Source organism: Cyprinodon tularosa, unplaced genomic scaffold, assembly GCF_016077235.1.
Source record: "Cyprinodon tularosa strain WSP-4 unplaced genomic scaffold, ASM1607723v1 ctg102, whole genome shotgun sequence".
In the NCBI taxonomy this organism is placed as follows: domain Eukaryota; kingdom Metazoa; phylum Chordata; class Actinopteri; order Cyprinodontiformes; family Cyprinodontidae; genus Cyprinodon; species Cyprinodon tularosa.
In genome coordinates, this window is record NW_024037805.1 from 227,508 (window position 1) to 245,136 (window position 17,629).

The window sequence follows — 17,629 nt, forward strand, 5'->3', positions numbered from 1 at the left end:
AACGGGTGTGCTTGTGTCAAACGGAACGACTTCATGATGGGTTTGTTGTGATTTTGTTTTGTGTGAGGCCCGCAGAATGGCTTTATCCAAAACGAGCGCTTGTGTAGGAAATGTTTTCTTGTCAAGGAGTTCTGTTTAGCCCACAGGTACTCACGACGTAAGGACAACAGCTGCTAGAAGCATCTGAAAATATACAATGACTGCCAGGAAAGTTACAACAGCTGTTCTAGAAGAATTTAATATAAAAAAGTTACACGGTCTTAAGAAATATACTCTAAAAGAACCTTTGGGAAAAAAACGGATCACTGCAGCAAAGAAATAGCCGTTATTGATCTGTGTTTTAAATTAACTCTGCAATAGTTAAAGATTGGTGATGGTCATACCTAAAAAAAAAAAAAAAACAGTTTAAAAACAAAATGACTGTTTACTACTAAGGAAGTAACTGGAGAGGAACCTCTGTTTTTTTAAATATGAAAATCCTTGGGTAGGACCAGGAGCATTTAGAGTAAACCTCTACTGTACTTTCAAGTTTTATACTGAGCTGGACTAGAAAGAAGGCAAACTGGAAACCCATTTGGAACGGGTACTTTCTATTACACATCGCAAAACAATCCAGCACAAAATGTGAATATCTCAATGAAAGGCTCTGGAGATCCTTATAAAGAAACTGACCCTTTTCTTTCAGGTAGGCTGTCAGTTTTAGGTCATAATTTTTTCATAGTTCTGTAAACATACAGGGATCCAAACTTCGTTCATTGACGTTTATTTACACACATCGAAACAAGTTTTTTTTTTTCCTCCTAAGTCAAAACACAAAATTGCTGAGAAAAAGAAAAAAAAATAGATGAGGTGTCATCTCTTTGGCTCCAGCCACAAGACTTCATCCACATCACGTGCAATGTTCTCTTGTCCAAGACACTAGGGAAAATATCTTCTTTAATGCCATATCAAGCCCTGACATGATAGTAGGTAATGTTTATTTATATAGCACCTTTCACAGACATACAGGTCAAACACAACATTACAATACAAATAAAAATACATTTACAGTCACAAAATACATGGTCATAAAACAACCCTACCAGAACTAAAATGCTTTCTTAAACAAATAGATTTTGAGTTCGCTCTTAGAAACAACAGAATCTAAAAAGTGCAAGGAAGGCAGAGCGCCAGCATGACCGCCTGAAAGGAGCCATCTCCCCGTTTATGCATGAGGCGTTTATGCATCCATGTTATACATTGGCCTTTTAAATGAATATATATATATATATATATATATATATATATATATATATATATATATATATATATATACATACACAGTTTCCTAGTCACATATTTTATAAGACACCTGGTCTGACCGTTTAGTTTTTTCCATTTTCGTGTTTAACAAGAGCAGTGGGCTTTATGCTGCCCTGCGAGGCTTTAAACCTGGTTTGAATGGAGACAAAGCCATTCTAAAGCACATATCAAGGAGCTCATTATGAGCCTGGATCAATATTTATTTTTGATTCTGTTCACGGTGGAGAATCGTGCTTCACAGCAGCAGGTTGAGCCAAACATCCTCTAAATGTGCAGGATTATCTTTGAGTACCTTTTCCCTGTTCTTTCACCAGTTCACCTCAGTTCTTCCAGCAGTCCACACTTTCTCTGCTTTCTTTTTCTCATCATCTTCTCCTTCTTTCCCATTGCCTGGCTTGCCACAGGTTTGCCTGCTGTGTCTAAAAGTAGCAGCAGCAGCAACCCAGACTGACAGCAGCTCATTGGATAATTTGTATCACATGTAGCCTGGTGCCGGACGCTCTGGAGGGCTTTACCGCATTAACAGGAGAAGCGGTGCAAGTGAAGTTAGACACGTGGTAATTTTAAAATGTTTTAAATCAGATTGGGTCTAGATCTGGATCGCGGTGCGCTAATCTGTGACTTCCAGTCTCGCATAACTTCTGGATCTCTGAGGACTTAAAATTGCTTCCTGCATTGTACCTCACACAGAAAGCTCGCCTGTGGCATATTCTATAGGGCTTAGGCTGATTGCAATGTGAACTAATTATCTAAAACAGTTTTAACATGTAACAGCGTGCCAGACAGTTGGCAAAATAGTGTAAATAGCCATATATATGTATAGTTTTGGTTGAAGTGTGTTGATCATTTGGAAATTAAGTGTAAAGCAATTGGTTGTGTTTACAGTTCGGCAAAATGTGCTGTGCAGTGGATTTTACCTACAGTTTTAAAAAATGTGTCAGAAAATTGCAAACTGAATGCAAAGCGGTGTTTGCGCTTTTAGTTTTGCAAACTCAGTGTCTGGTTTTGCTCTAAGTATTAATAGTTTTAGAAATTGTTCTATAAAAATCACGGTTTAAGCATTCAGAAAAAATAAGCTATTTTTTCTTGATTCCTTCTTTTTGTTTAACACTGCCTTTCCCATTTGTGCACATACTGTAGGTTGTTCTGATTTCAGTTTGTACTAAAATGACATCACTATGCTGCTGCAGATTAATCAGTGATGCTAATCTCTAATTTAAACTTGTCCCAAAGACAATATACAGGATAGAGATTGACGTATTGAGCTCATTGGTGATCTCATTGCCATGTGTCCACAGGGTCTGTTAAAGACTTTTCATAATGAGATGGATATAATACCGAGCACAGATTTTGGTTGTTAGTTATTACTAAAGGATTCAAAGAGTCCCGACAGTTTGTCTCTGACGACTTAACATTTCCATCTCTTGGTTAAATATGAAACTGGGTGGACCTGGCACTTTGATTCTGTTTCTTCTGTACAAATTTAGCAAGCCTGAGGATATTTTTGATATATATATTTTTTATCCTTTGAAGAGGAGAGGCAACGTGCCTTCTGCTGGTTTAGCACATCAACTTCAAGGTTCAATATGTTATACATTCAAAATAGTTCTTCCAGCCATGTTTCCCCTTCCCTTAATGTGATGATAGGTCAGACTAATAAGCCTCTTGGGTTGTTTAATCATCATAAAATAACTATTTTTTAATTCTAGTCGTGTGAGGGATTACATATGTTGCACACTGAGCTGTGAGACCTATAAATGGCTCAAAAACACTTCAGATCTTAGGTACCAACTCATTTCTAACTCTTGCAATGTTTGCTGCAACCTCTAGGTGCCACCTGATTTAACCCTTGCGATCCAAATATTCTGTAAGCATTCCTTGTCCTTTTTGGCACAATCTTTACCAAATCCCGATTATAAAACTACTTAACCTCTTACACCCTAAGGGGGTATAAATAAATTTCTGCCTGACAAAAACACACAAAAGTAAATCACTTATAGCCTCACAGCTATTAGATTTAAGAAGAAACTTTTGGTACCTCTGTAAAGGTAAGATGTCATAGAATGGTTTTCTGGTGTCAGCACCATTGTAGCTTTGACCCTGCCTGAAATATTAGGGACAAAATACAAAATATTTTGCATTTTTTGAACCTCGCCAAAATTTTCTTTGAAGTAAACATTGCAAAACACTACCAAAATATTATTTATAGCACAAAAAAGTAGTACAGAATTTTAAATCTAAATGTTGTGTAAAAATATACCAAATTTGGACTCAATCAGATGAATCATATTTATCTTAGAATGGTATTAGTGAGAAATTTCTTAGGCGGAGGGGCCATTTTGGCACATTTATCCAAAAATGTCACCAAACTGTGCCAAATGTGTTTTTTATATCAATACTGGGGGTTTGTTAAAATTACGAGGTCACGTAGCAGCTGGACCCACCGGTGGGTCGGTAGGGTTCTAGGGGTTAATACAGTTTTAAATATCAAACTTTTTTTTTTCTGAACAAACATGACATTCATCACAAATTGAGTGAATATAATAATTTTCCCTCTTCACATGGCAAAGAGACTGCATTTATTAATGAGATGCCTCAGACAGGAAAAGTCTCTTTCAGCGTGTTCCCTTGAGACATGTCTTCTTCTGTGGATAAATCAGCGCTCTGGATTGTATTCCTCCCAGACTTCTTTTTTTTTTTCATACCTTATCCTCTTCTGAATGGTAAAGTCCCAGGACTTCTTTCAAGTCAAGAGACTCCCAAGGGCTTTACACCACATTCAGTGATTCACACACTGATGGTGGCAAGCTACAGTGTAGCTGCTGTAGCATGTCCTGTAATAGGAGGGGCGCTGGTTTGAATCCCAGCTCCGTCAATATCAATTCTGTCCATGGGCAAGACTGTTCACTCTTATTGCTCACTCAGTTTGTGCATGAATGACTGAATGTTGCTAAGGAGTGTCATGACTTAAAAAGGCACAATGTAACTACAGGCTATTTACAATTTTGTCACATTTCGATCACTAGAACCTGTTCTGTGCTGTCTTTACTCAGTAGGATTGGGAAACTAAATACATACTGACCACTTAGCAGTACTGTTGCATTTTGATCATGCAATTCCACATTGTTCCCACATTTCTAGATGCCCTCCTATATAGTGCCAACCCCAGAAAGTACATTTTGCTGGAGAAAACCTAGTCCTGTTATGTTTTTGTTTACTGCTAATAAATCGTAGACAAAACTAAAGCATTTTTACAAACTTGTTTTGTGTATCTGATTCAAATTTTTTATTTCAATGTAATATGACTGGTCAAAATAAACCATAGAATAAACTGTAACTTTCTTTGTATAGCCTACACGGGAGTGTATATAAGCGTAACAGATTACTTCTTTAAATGCTGTTGTAAATAAGCAAAATTGGTTACATTTCAAGTTAAAAACATATAAAATTTAAAGTTTTTTTTTTTATACTTTAAAACGTTTTGGGGTAATCATAAACCCAATGTATCAGGAGGGTTACAAAGTTTTACCTTGAGACAATTATCAGCACAATTTATATTATATTATTTATATCATATTCTCAGGAAATCATTCAAAATATTCAAGTTTCATTCAACGTTTTTAAGAAATCATTCAAAATATTCATTTTTCATTCAAAATATTCAGGCTTCAATTTTCTCAGAACATCACTTAAAATATTCGAACATTATTTAAAATATTCAACTTTCGTTCAATATATTCTAACTCTTGTCAGTATATATAATAATAATTTCCTAAACGTCATGCCACATATATATATATATATATATATATATATATATATATATATATATATATATACACAGTGCTGCTTGAAAGTTTGTGAACTAGTTGAGTAGTTTAGATTTTTCTTTATTTTTACCATGATTTTCTTATTTTTTTCATCACCAGTTTTTGTATGTGAAATGTCAGGTTTATGTTCATCAATTCCATTCATTTGTTTTGAGGAAAATGTGGGAGTTGAACGCAAACTAAATGAAAAACGGAATCAGAGCATCTGCAAAAGTAAATGAACCACAGCTGCACTGGTAAAGACAATCAGGTAAAAGACTCAGGTGAAGCACATGTTAGTGCTTGAGTAATCAATTAAGCAGACCAATCAAATGAGACGTCCTTGGGAAAAGTTTGGAGGTGCACTGGTTAAAAGGGAGACGAAACCAAACAAACCACTGTTGTGTCAAGGCATAAAGACCAGATCAACAATGCCGAGAGGAAGGGAGACATCTGAGGACGTCAGGAAGAAGGTGGTGACAGCCCATCAGACTGGGGAAAGCTATAAGACCATCTCCAAAAGATTCCAGCTTCATCCATCCACTGTAAGAAAAATCATTTACAAATGGAGGGCACTAGGCATCACTACAACTCTGCCCAGATGTGGACGGCCGTCAAAACTTTCACAAAGAAGCACCAGAAAAATAATGATGCAGGTAAAGGCCAACCCATGCATCACCTCCAGAGAATTGCAGACCTCTCTGTCAGCGTCTGGGATAAATGTACATGCGTCTACAATCAGGCGAAATATCAATAGACATGGCATTCATGGAAGAGTTGCTGGAAGGAAGCCTCTGCTCTCAAGAAAGAACAAAGCTGCACGTTTAAAGTTTGCCAGAGAACACTTGGACAAACCAGAGGCTTTCTGGAAGTCCATTCTCTGGACGGATGAGTCCAAAATTGAATTATTTGGCCACAATCACAGGCGCCATGTTTGGAGAAAAGTAAACACTGAATTTAAACAGAAGAACCTCCTCCCAACAGTGAAGCACGGTGGTGGAAATGTGAAAGTCTGGGCCTGCTTTTCTGCCTCTGGACCTGGACGACTCCATATTATCCAGGGAACCGTCAATTCCCAGGGCTATCAACAAATTCTTGATCAGAATCTCTTGCCATCAGTCAGGGAGTTGAAGCTGGGACGGAAATGGATTATGCAACAAGACAATGACCCAAAGTATTCCAGCAAAAGTACCAAAGAATGGCTTAAGAGAAAGAAGATTTGCACTCTGGATTGGCCCAGTCAAAGTCCAGACCTCAATCCCATAGAAATGCTGTGGCAAGATCTGAAACGGGCAGTACATGCCAGATGTCCCTCCAACATCTCTCAACTGGCAGAGTTCTGCAAGGAGGAGTGGACAAAAATCCCAAAAAGCAGATGTGAGACACTTGTTTGTGGTTACAGAAGACGTTTAGTTGAAGTAATGGCTGCAAAAGGCGGTGCCACAAGGTACTAACTGAAAGAGTTCACATACTTTTGCACTTGGCATATTTTCTGTCTTTGACAGATAAAATACTTTTGTTGAATAAATAATAAAAAGATGCATCTTTTTTGTCTTTGTGTTCCTTATCTGGAAGGTCCGCATTACAATTTGAGCTTTGGATGTTCATTTTACATGATTATTATAATTTTTCTTTAGAAAACAATGGCCATGTTTGGATGGTTCACAAACTTTCAAGCAGCACTGTATATATATATATATATATATATATATATATATATATATATATATGTGTGTGTGTGTGTGTGTATTTATATACACTTGAACAGGTATACACAGTAAAGTGGCTGTTACATGTAGTTAATAACTGAAGTAGCTCCGTCAGTAAATCTGTGGGATAGAGATGGATGTACTGAGCCCATCTTTTTTTACTGAGGAAAAAAAAGAAACTGCAGGTAATGGCAGAATTTTCTATATCAATGAAATAATTCAAAAAAGGACCCATATTCAAGCACTGAAAATCTGAACAGGGAGTACAGTCAATGGCAAGAACAAAAGAGAACTCCAATTTACTGCAAATCGTGTGTCACTGAAAAGTTGCTTTGGGAAAAACAAAAAGTGATGAAAAGTGGTGAATAGGTCCTGTAGCAGCCAAAGCCTGTAGTAGCATTATTATAAAATATGTTTAAAGTTACTGTGCTTTATCAAAAAAAAAAAAAAAAAAAAAAGAATGTTGATAGCTTTTCTGGAGAGGAGATTAATAAATTGCAGATTTTCATTTAATTCTACTTTTATTCTTAATAACTACCAAAAACCATTTAGTTTGAAATCCAGATGCCCAAAATAACTCTTTATATTTATGCTGCTATAAGTTTCAGCTGCCGGAAGACATGGGGACCACTCTTCTTGTCTGACTTTGACTCTATCCTGGATTGAAATATCAGCTGTGCTGCTGCCATCAACACCTTTGTTATAGATGTTGGAGTTAGGCCTGTTTTTCAGAGTAGTCCTGCTTCTTTAAAACAAACTGTATGTGCTCTCTTTTATCCTTTGACACGAGAACTAACTAGGAGCTCATCTGCCTGGCTGTGTCTTTCCTGGACCGGGCTACCTTTGAAGCTGGAAAACAGTTGCCATTTGTATATATGCTTCTTTATATGTCTCCTTCTGTCTCTTTGAACCCCAGTCGGCCTCACCAGAAGGATGCTCACACTAAGCCTAGATCTTCTGAAGGTGTCTTCCTGTTGAAAGGTAATGTTGCTCTCCACTGTCGCTACAGTACATGTTTTCTCGGTGTGAGGGATTGCTGAAAAGTCAGCAACAAAATGCAAGCGAACATTGCCTGGAGCAGCATACATCGCAAGTCAATGCTGGATACACTCAACTGGTTTTCCTTGGCAGAAACTTTGAACCAATCTGAATTGTTTCTGAATATTGCCTTGAGATGAGATTTGTTGTGATTTACGACAATATAAATAAAGTGAATTTAAATTGAATTCAATTAGTTGGAATATCTGTGTTAATCACATCTCAACTAAAAGATGCAACTGAAAATGAAAACTCAAGTATTACAGTTGTACTATATATCTTAAATACTTTAAAAGACTTCTAAGTTTTACTTTCTTGGTTATTGTTTAGAATTTACTCTAAATGATTTAACAATGAGTTTCAACATTGTAAACATGACCAACCTGCTTCACATCTGCCTCAAATGCATGGTTCAGTGCCCCGTTTTTCAGTGGGTGGACATGCAGCCTGTTATCACGCCTTTTACAGTACATCAGCAGGTGACTGCACTGTATGCAGCGAGATGTAAAGCAATAAATTGAAGTGCCGTTTTAATTCTTGTGTCGGTTTGTTAGCATGAACCCAATCTGCATCTTTCCAGCTTATATTTGGGGCATTTACATATGAAATGCTGCAGTTACTTGCCTGGCATGTGGCATAATTCTTGCCCTGTTTTCACATGCAGAGTGGTTTGGTTTTCCTGTCTTCAAAAGCATGTGAGGGTGCTGTTTGTTATGGTTTATCTGCATGCAAGTATTCTCAGTGTGTAGCTGTTGGTTTGCCTATTATTTCTGTGTGTGGGCTGCTCTGCATTTGCTGAACTAGAGCTTAGAGAAAGAAGGCATTGTAGCTTTGAAATTCCAACTCTAGTTTGTCTCCTGCTTATTTTTCCCCCTCTCTTTTTATCTCCTTGTGTAAAGTTAAGGTGTTTTTTATGTTTTTTTCCTCTTTGTTTTGTAATTTATGCATCTCCTGTCCTGCATGTTACTTCTGACACTCTTCATGAATATCATTACCGCATCTTTTTCTTCCTTACCAGAACTAAGGGACCTGTTGGTTGTTCCTGAAATCTGAATTTCAAATGGCTGTTAGGTGTACTGTTGCCTTCAAAGTTGGCTTGAAAACAAAGCGAGGGATGGAAGAAGTCATAATGGAAATCAAACAAGCAACAGAGCATGAAATATTGAGAAAGCAAATATGTAATTAAGTCAGTGGGTTATTGTGTTTGCAGGATGATACTGTTGCAAATAGCTGAAGGTGCTGTGGAGTCATAACTCATTTTTGAGCTTGTTTGAGGAAAAAGGAAGTCTTGACTGTTTGAATGAGATTATTTCAAGTTCCTTGCAAAAGTATCCATATGCCTTTACCGTTTCTACATTTTTCTTGTTTTAGCTAAAAACGTTAATGTTGTTTTTTCAATAGACAGAAAAATGTAGTGCATAGATGTTGAGGGAAACTTTTTTCCAAAGCAAACAAATAAAAATTGAAACAGATGGTAATGTGCACTGCATGCATTCAAAACCTAAACAAAATATTTTTGTTTTTGGAAGTTAATCATGCAGTGAGGAGTTACCAGATGTTTTGATGGGTCAGGGGTTAAGTTAAGCTTATAAAACAATATATAAAGCTTTGAACATCTCAGGAAGCAATCTTCAACCAATCAGTGGAAAATGAAGAGTATGACACAACTACTATCCTCCCTTTGCACACTGCAAAAACCATCTAGAAATAAGTACAAAATTTCTTAAAATAAGTGTATTTACCCTTAATTTTAGTAGGTAAATAAGACGATTTGCCAATGGAATCAGTATTTCTACTCCTAAAATAAGACAATTAGATAATATTCACTTGAAATAAGTGAATTTTAAATGTAAATGGTCTTGTTCCATTGGCAAAGTGTCTTACTTATCACCTCAATTCAAGACAAAATTCACTCAATTTAAGCAAAAATAACTCATACAGATTTCCATTTTTTGCAGTGCAGAAATAAGAAGAGCCACAGCTCAGATGCAGGAGTCTTTTGATTGAACAGCTGTTAATCAAACCCTCCATTTTATTTCTTGCCACTTTTGGAGGAGTGGCAAGAAATAAAAGGTATTGCAAAAGGAAAGTAGGATAAGCAGTGTGCCCCAAATCATTCAGTAAACATGTGGGATACATTTCTAAACCTTTTGCCTGCAATTCTAAATCAGAATCGGAACAACTTTAATATTCCCTTGTGGGAAATTATTTTCTTGCAGTGCTCCCGAAGAGAGAGCAAAATAATTAAGAAAATGTTGTGTTTGGCAGAAAATGACCACTGCATATCGCCGTAAGACATCGTATCCATGGTTGCACAAGCTTCGTCTCTAGGAATGTTTTTCACCAGTGGAGATAAGGTAATTCAGCTGAAAAATCTGTGTAGATGCATGGGGTATACTGCAAAGAATTGGGTAGTCATTTCTCTCTTTGGATGGATCAAACTGGTAGAGTTGCAAAAAAGGGTTTCTCTAACAAGTAGAGCCAAATAAAAATGTGTGCAACTCTTCACATTCTAAAACAAATTCACTCTTGTGAACTTTTTAGCTGTAATATGACCACATATAAAATTAATACCTCTGCATGCTCCGTTCATCCTTGAGGAGGTGTGTGCATGCCCGGCTGAGCGTACATGTTTGTGTCACTGATGTTTGCAGAGGGGGGCAGCTGGCGCACATGGCTCGCCTGCGGGACGTTGCGGTGCAGCAGCCTTCCACTTGTTAAGCACTCACTGGAGGCTCTTTGGCGATGTGAGACAGAAAAGGCCCCTGAATTGATCTTTGATCTGCTGCTGAAGGATATGAAAGGCGAAGCTGTGCTGAAAGTGTCTCTGTTTTAGGATGTGTCCCCTTTAAGCAACATTATGGATTAACTCTGCCTGCAAAATGAAAAAGAGGGCAGCTATTAATAAATAGAAGAATCAAGGTTTCACCTTTCTGTCCTTTCTTGTGCCCCTCCCCCCTCCCTCGCTCCATTCTCCCACATAAGCTATCTGTCTTCCTCACAATACCGCTTTCTCCGCCCTGAGAACAATGCGTTTCTTCTCCTCCACCGCCTCTCCGTCCTGTCTTTCCCTTCCTATCCCTCCATCCATTTGTTTGGTGCTCTCTGTGACATCTCTGCCATGCCAGGCCATGAGGGAAAGAAGGTGGGACAGGGCCTTTCATTGTCCACAGCTGAGCCCACGGCATATCACTGCTGTTGTTTCTTCAGCAGGAGCGTTGGCCAGTAACCTTTAGGATTTGATGATGTCATACCTCCTTTTATTCAAAGTCCTTTGTATGATGCTTTTCAGCTTGGGTAGTTGAGCAGAACACGAAACGGAGCCTACTTTGTTATTTAGCCAAAACCAAAAAATTAAACATCTTCAAATATTTGAGCATTTTATGTGATTATAAGGAAATAATTGATATTTGATGCATTTTGAAGATATTAAAAAAATTTTCTGCAGCTGCTGCAGACAATATCATTTGGGATACAAACAGAAGCTATTTATGTGCATGATCTGCCTCAACATGAGTTGCCCTAGCCTCGTGAGACCATCCTGATCTCGCGAGCTTTCAAGATTTCACTCGCAAATCAGTCTGGAGACTCTCCGTTAAAGAAATTTTGGAGCCGTTCACCAAACGAACGTCCAATCAGCGTTGGCTTTGAGGCGAGTTGAGGTTTGACGCAACGAGAAACGCGACAGTTCAGTCTAAAGAACATGGCGGCTTCAGCCGATGAAACTAGCGTTAGCGTGGCTATCGAGCAAGTTTTATAGGAATTAAAGAGTATTTCTTCACTGAAAGCAGAGCAAAACACTGCTCTGGAGGCTTTTCTCAGAGGAAAAGATGTTTTTGCTCTTCTCCCGACTGGTTTCGGCAAGAGTTAGCCTGGCTTGTGGTTGTGTTTTCGTCGTCGCTCTGTTAATATGTCATATGCTTCGTTGATCTGATTGGTTTATTTGGCCCGTCTATCACCAACATAGGCCAATCAGCTAACCAGTATTTTCGCCGCTTCCCAAAATTACTTCAACGGAAGGTTTCCAGATGGATATGCTGAGCAAATCCATCTGGCGGAGTCAGGTTAGAGTTGCCCAACATTAAGTCAAAATAAATATTCACCTTTCCTGGGCTCCTAAAACAACCACCGAGGTGCTAATAGTCAGGGAGCTTCTACAGATGACTGTCAAATTCTATTCCCTAACTCTTTTACCTCTGTAGTTCCAACATCAGTCACTATGTTCCTGTTTTTTTCTGTTTTTTGCTATTTATCCACTGATTTTACACTACTACCATGTTATAACAGCTCTGTTTCCATTTCCCCCCCTACACATTAGTTACATCCCCATTAATTGCTTTTAATAGCTGATTTAATTTATTTTTGATCAGAGCTAGGAGACACAGTCCCTCCAGTCATTAATCATTTCTTCCCCAGAAACCGAATCCCTCATCCCCCGTACTTACCGCCAACATTTACATACACTATGTGCATTTTCTTTTAGGTGATGTCAACTTCAAAGGCTTTAAAACTTGACAGATACACAGCTGATGGTGCTATGTGCCAAAGCTGCTGTGGATGTAGCACATTTTAGGTTGGAAGTCGCTGCACTAAGATGATGCACCTTTTTAGTTGTGTTTTTGGAGTCGAGCATTTCTTTCCTCGATGGGTTGTCAACCTGTGCCCAATTAAAGAACCTAGATAGCACTTCTTTATTTATGCTTAATCCTGGCTCCCAGCCTTGACTTTTAACAGGTTTCTGGCCAATTGCTTTGCATGGCTCATTTGCCTTGTTTGGGTATGGAAACGTCTGACTTGATTATCCGGGCCCTGCAGCGTAACTGTTGATTTAGTCATAACCGCTTTATGATGGGTTTATGATGATGGCAGTGCTTGTTGTTCCATGCTTCTCAGGCCTGTGCTGAGAAACTTGTGTATAAGGGGGGAGCAGTTTGCACAGTGCACTTCATTGGATCATTGTTAGCCACTCATTGGTCTTATGACCTCTGTTTGAGTCGGCCTCTGTGGTGAGCATCTCCTCTGTCGCTCTTTGTCTTTTCCCCTTCCATCTTGACACTCAGCCAAGCCTGGAGCAGACCCCGTTTTTCAGAAGAGGCCTTCCTGACCCTTCTGCACACATCAGCTGTGACCTGCATGCTCAACATCACAGCCTGTTTAGATCACATTAAACTACACTCACTAGCCTCTTTATCAGATACGACTATTTGGCAGCCGACACAAATAACGACTCAGCCAATCACATAACAGCAACTGGATTCGTTCTGATATCTAGTCGTTAGGCTTGCTGAATTTTAACCCATTGATCATACGGTAAAGAGGAAGATAGAGGAGTGTGAGATTGTTTTGAGGCAGGCTAGTCAGAGTAGTGCTGATCTAATCTGCTGAACTTTTCCCACATTCCTATCAGTTTGCCTTGCAGAGAAAATACAAAGTGTGAAGCCTGTGTATGAAGGACACCACCCATTGATAAACTGGTCTGAGATAAAAGGAAACTGCGGCTCAAACCTCCAATGTGCTTGTTTATGATTTATAAACAAGCAACATGTGGATCCCTGAAAGAGGTTTGGGCTCCAGCAGCAGAATATCACATCAGCTGCTACTCCTGTCAGCTGGGATCAGGAAACTGAGGCCACAGTTTAAACAGGAGCACAGAAACTGGACAACAGCAGATTAGAAAAAGCTGCCTGGTTCAATTCAGCTGCATAATAAAAAAAAGCACAGACACAAAACACACAAAGCCCTTTAAATAGAACACAACTCAATGTTCTTCTGCATTTTGCACCATATTTATTTTGCACTGCACCGAACCTTTCCATATCAATGCCTTATGCTCCATTACTTTTAAACTGGTTTCCTTTTCTCCTACATTGTTTACATTCTTGATCACCGCTGCACTTTATAAATGGTAATGTTCATTTCACTGTTGGAAGCTGTATGCATTGAAATTTCATTTTTATGCACTCTGTGTTTAAAAATTGACAATAAAATTTGTCTAAGTCTACTGTAGGTCATTTTAGTTTAGTGGTTTAGTCCAACCAGCTGTATTTTAGGGAGACCAGATGTTAAGCAGCTGTTCTAGGTCAATTGTAAAATAATAATCATTGAACTTTATCGATCTTACATTGGAGAAATGTACCTCTGCATTTAACCCATCTCCTTGGGGACCAGTGGTCTGCCATCAGGTGGCGCCAGGGAGCAATTGGTGGTTAAGGGTCTTGCTCAGGGTCCCAGAGTGACAGTCTGTGGGAGTGGATTTTCAAACTCACAACCTCAGGATTCCAAGCTCTAAGCCCTAACCACTAGATCGCCACTCCCCCTATCAAATCTATTCAGTTCAGTTTATTTATATCGCGCCAATTTACAACACGTAACCTTAAGGCCCTTTACAGAGAGATACAGTCTGATTGGTTTAAAGTTTGTATCAAAAAAAAGCAGCTTTTTGCATCAGGTCATTGACTTGCAGGATGCACAAAAAATTATTTGATAAACTTCTGACTAACCGTACTGTTTCAAAGCAGAGTACAAATGTTTAAATAATTTTGCAAATAGTTTTGTAAAGAAAAAGAAAAAGCATGAAATGTGTTCTGTAGATCTAAACGGGTGTCTAATGATATACCCCTGCAGAATACAACCGAGGCCACCATGAAAACAAGCTTGACGAGTAACACAGGCCGACAGATGAAGAGGTTTCACACACACGGTGGCTAAAGCCTGAGGTACTTAGAGCGTATTCAGTCATCTCCAATACTGACAGATGATATGAAGCCTTGTCTGCATTGATACCAGAAAAAAGCACTTCAGAGGACTCCTGTATAATTTTGCAAAGACGTTTAAAGGCTCCACAGTTTGAGTTCCTGCCTGCTGGTTGTTCTTCCCCTCTCTGTAATATTTAGCAGCAGATAAGCTCTCTCTCTTACATTAGTGTGCTACATCACTGCCAGCTAGAGGAATGGGGGGCCTTTCCTCCTATATGTGATACAGTTCCTCCCTGCCAAGCTCAGCCACTGCCACTATCATTCGGCTGCTGAGGACTTTGGGTCTCAGCCATTTTCTGCACCTGCCAGACTCATAAAGAATCCCCCTGTTCCTGCGGGGGCCCCAAGGCAGGATCTGCCACAACTGTTAAGGACGTTGCGATTTAAACATTCAAGCCAAAGCTTTGACTGTCAGGGATGCCAACGATTTGGCAGATGGTCGGTTTTGTTCGGCTGATCCCATCAGCAGGGTATTTGTGGTGTTAAGATGAATGAGTGGTTAGGATTTTTCACAAGGGGTTAAAAAAAAAACAAAAAAAACAACCAAACAAATACAAGTATGCCTTGGTTTTACATCAGGGAAATGACCTCCTGTTAAAGGAAATGTCTCCTTCTTGGCTAAGGGCTGCTTTTCTAAGAGCTCCTTGAGTTTTTAGCACAGAAAATTTTGGTGAAGTGGATTGAGTGGACATCCGTATTCAAACCTCCTCTCACTCTGGGCGTACAGAGACTCCTGAGAAATAAACAAATGAGTCTGTCTCTACTTTAGCAGAGCGTTGTGTGGCAAAAATTTCATGCAAAATGACTTTTTGTAATGCCATCAGCTAAATGAGGCACATGAAAGACATAATGATAAGACATGAGATATACCTTTGTTTCTCCATTGTGGGAAGATTTGGTTCAAATGAGCCGTGCAGAAATGTATCAGGCATTCGAAGCTATAGTCTTATTTAAAAGGCACATTATTACTTCTATTTTTAAATATCAGCAATATATTAACTGCCTTTTTTAGCTTAACAATACAAAAGCTATAAACATACTAAAATAAGGCAATGAGAAAGCGACAGGATTTGGATATTTTTCTTAAATCATTATGTAGGAACTTCTTTACAGTATTGCTATATTGCTTTTTGAGCAAGTTTGGTCTGAGCCACAGGTGTTTGAGACATAGTTTCATAGATAGAGTGGTACAAGGTTAACTTTATTAATACCTGTAGGTGGATTTGTTTTGCAGTCTGGAAAGGGGAATCTCAAACATGTTGAACAAACCTTAAAAATAAAATGCAGACGTTTATGATCTACTTACTGTAATGTAGCCAGGTCTGGATCAGCAGCCCCTAAACCCCTTTGTGCTGGTAGGTGTCTATTTACCACCATTTCTTGTTGGGTATCATCTTTACTCAGGGTATTTTCCAGATGTTCGGCGCTTCAACATTAGTAGCCATTCAAGTTTTCCCCACTGTCCTTGGTGGGCCCTTGGCTGGTCCCTTACATTTCTTTTTTAAACATCAGTCTTTGTACTAAAATATTATTTCTGTCATGGTTTGTGCACATTGCATTAAAGAATATGCAAGAGGGCATCCCTCCAGTTTTGGGAAGTTGGAGAGGATTCTGCTAGGAGTTGCAGGGAAGTGGGTTGGGAAGAGCCATTTTCAATGGCTGCTTCTGTACACTACACCTTCTGATCCAATTTCTTTAAAATAAATAAACTCTGTAAAGCCTGTTGACCGTTCCTAGCGACATTGAGTGTTTATGGGAGAGTATGCCCCTCCATGAGTCAATACAATACTGAGCGTTATACCTCAAAAAAGATTGTTGTTCACTTTTCTTTCTGTATGTCCAAGTTTCATCATTGGTAGGTGCACTATATATTGAAATCTTTAATTCTTTGTATCATTTAAATCTGTGCGATAAATATTTGCACATTAGTACAGTATTACCTATCAGTTTAAGTTTTTGTGGATGCGCCTTGTTTTGCCACTGCATCTTACTTCCTGTCTGACTCTGTCAAATTGCTGCATAGGTCTGACCAAAGCAGACCCAGTTGGAGAAGCATTGAGGAAGAATGGCAAGCTGTCTGTGCGCCTCCATTCACTTCAAGGTTTTAGATTTCTATGGACATCATTCGACACAATAACTAGTGATATGGTAGGCCATTATAGATGCACTTTCAGATGCAGTTCTGCAAGTTCTCTGATTTATTCTTCACAGAGAAATGAAGTTTTCTCTGAACTAGAATTTTTTTAAATGATTTTTTTTCCTGATTGTCTGGTCGTTAACTCATCTGAAGCCTAAAACTGAATGATGGAATTAACAAAGTTGTCCATTATTTGGGAGACGACCAGATTTCCTAAAAGCTTGCTATTTATGAACTTCTATCACTGCTAGATGATGGACCTCCTGTTGTTTGCAAATAGTCTTGTGACCCTTCCCAGATTGATGAAAGCAGCATTGTCTTCTCTAACATTGCTTCACCAAACATTCCCAGTTTGGTGAAGTGCATTTGAATACATATTTACAGAATTTTTTACTTGAGGGTTGACTTAAGTGCACTGTATTTTATTTTATTGTTTGTTTTGTTTTTTAAGACATTGAAGCCCATAGGCATGATTAAAAAAAAAAAAAAAAGTACAGTGATTTTCAATTCAGGGCAAAATCAAAAAAATCTCGAAATCAAAACAACAGATTTCACTTTGTTGTTATTCAATAAACAAGAATAAAAAGCAATGGGTGTGTAAAACCTGGGAAACATCCCAATAATTTGGAAAATACATATGAATAAAAAACCTGTTTGTCAGGTTAAAAGTACCTTTTAAAACATATCCTTTAAGCAGCTGTTAAACATAGCCTTTATTAATTCCATATATCTGTAAATAACATGCATTCTTGTTGGTAGGCGGATTAATCTATATAATGTATTTCTTTTGGTGAATAAAATGACTAAAATCAGTGAAAAATGCTTCAATTTTGTACAATTCACCCCTTTTATGTGGTGTTCAACAACAGCATGCAAAAC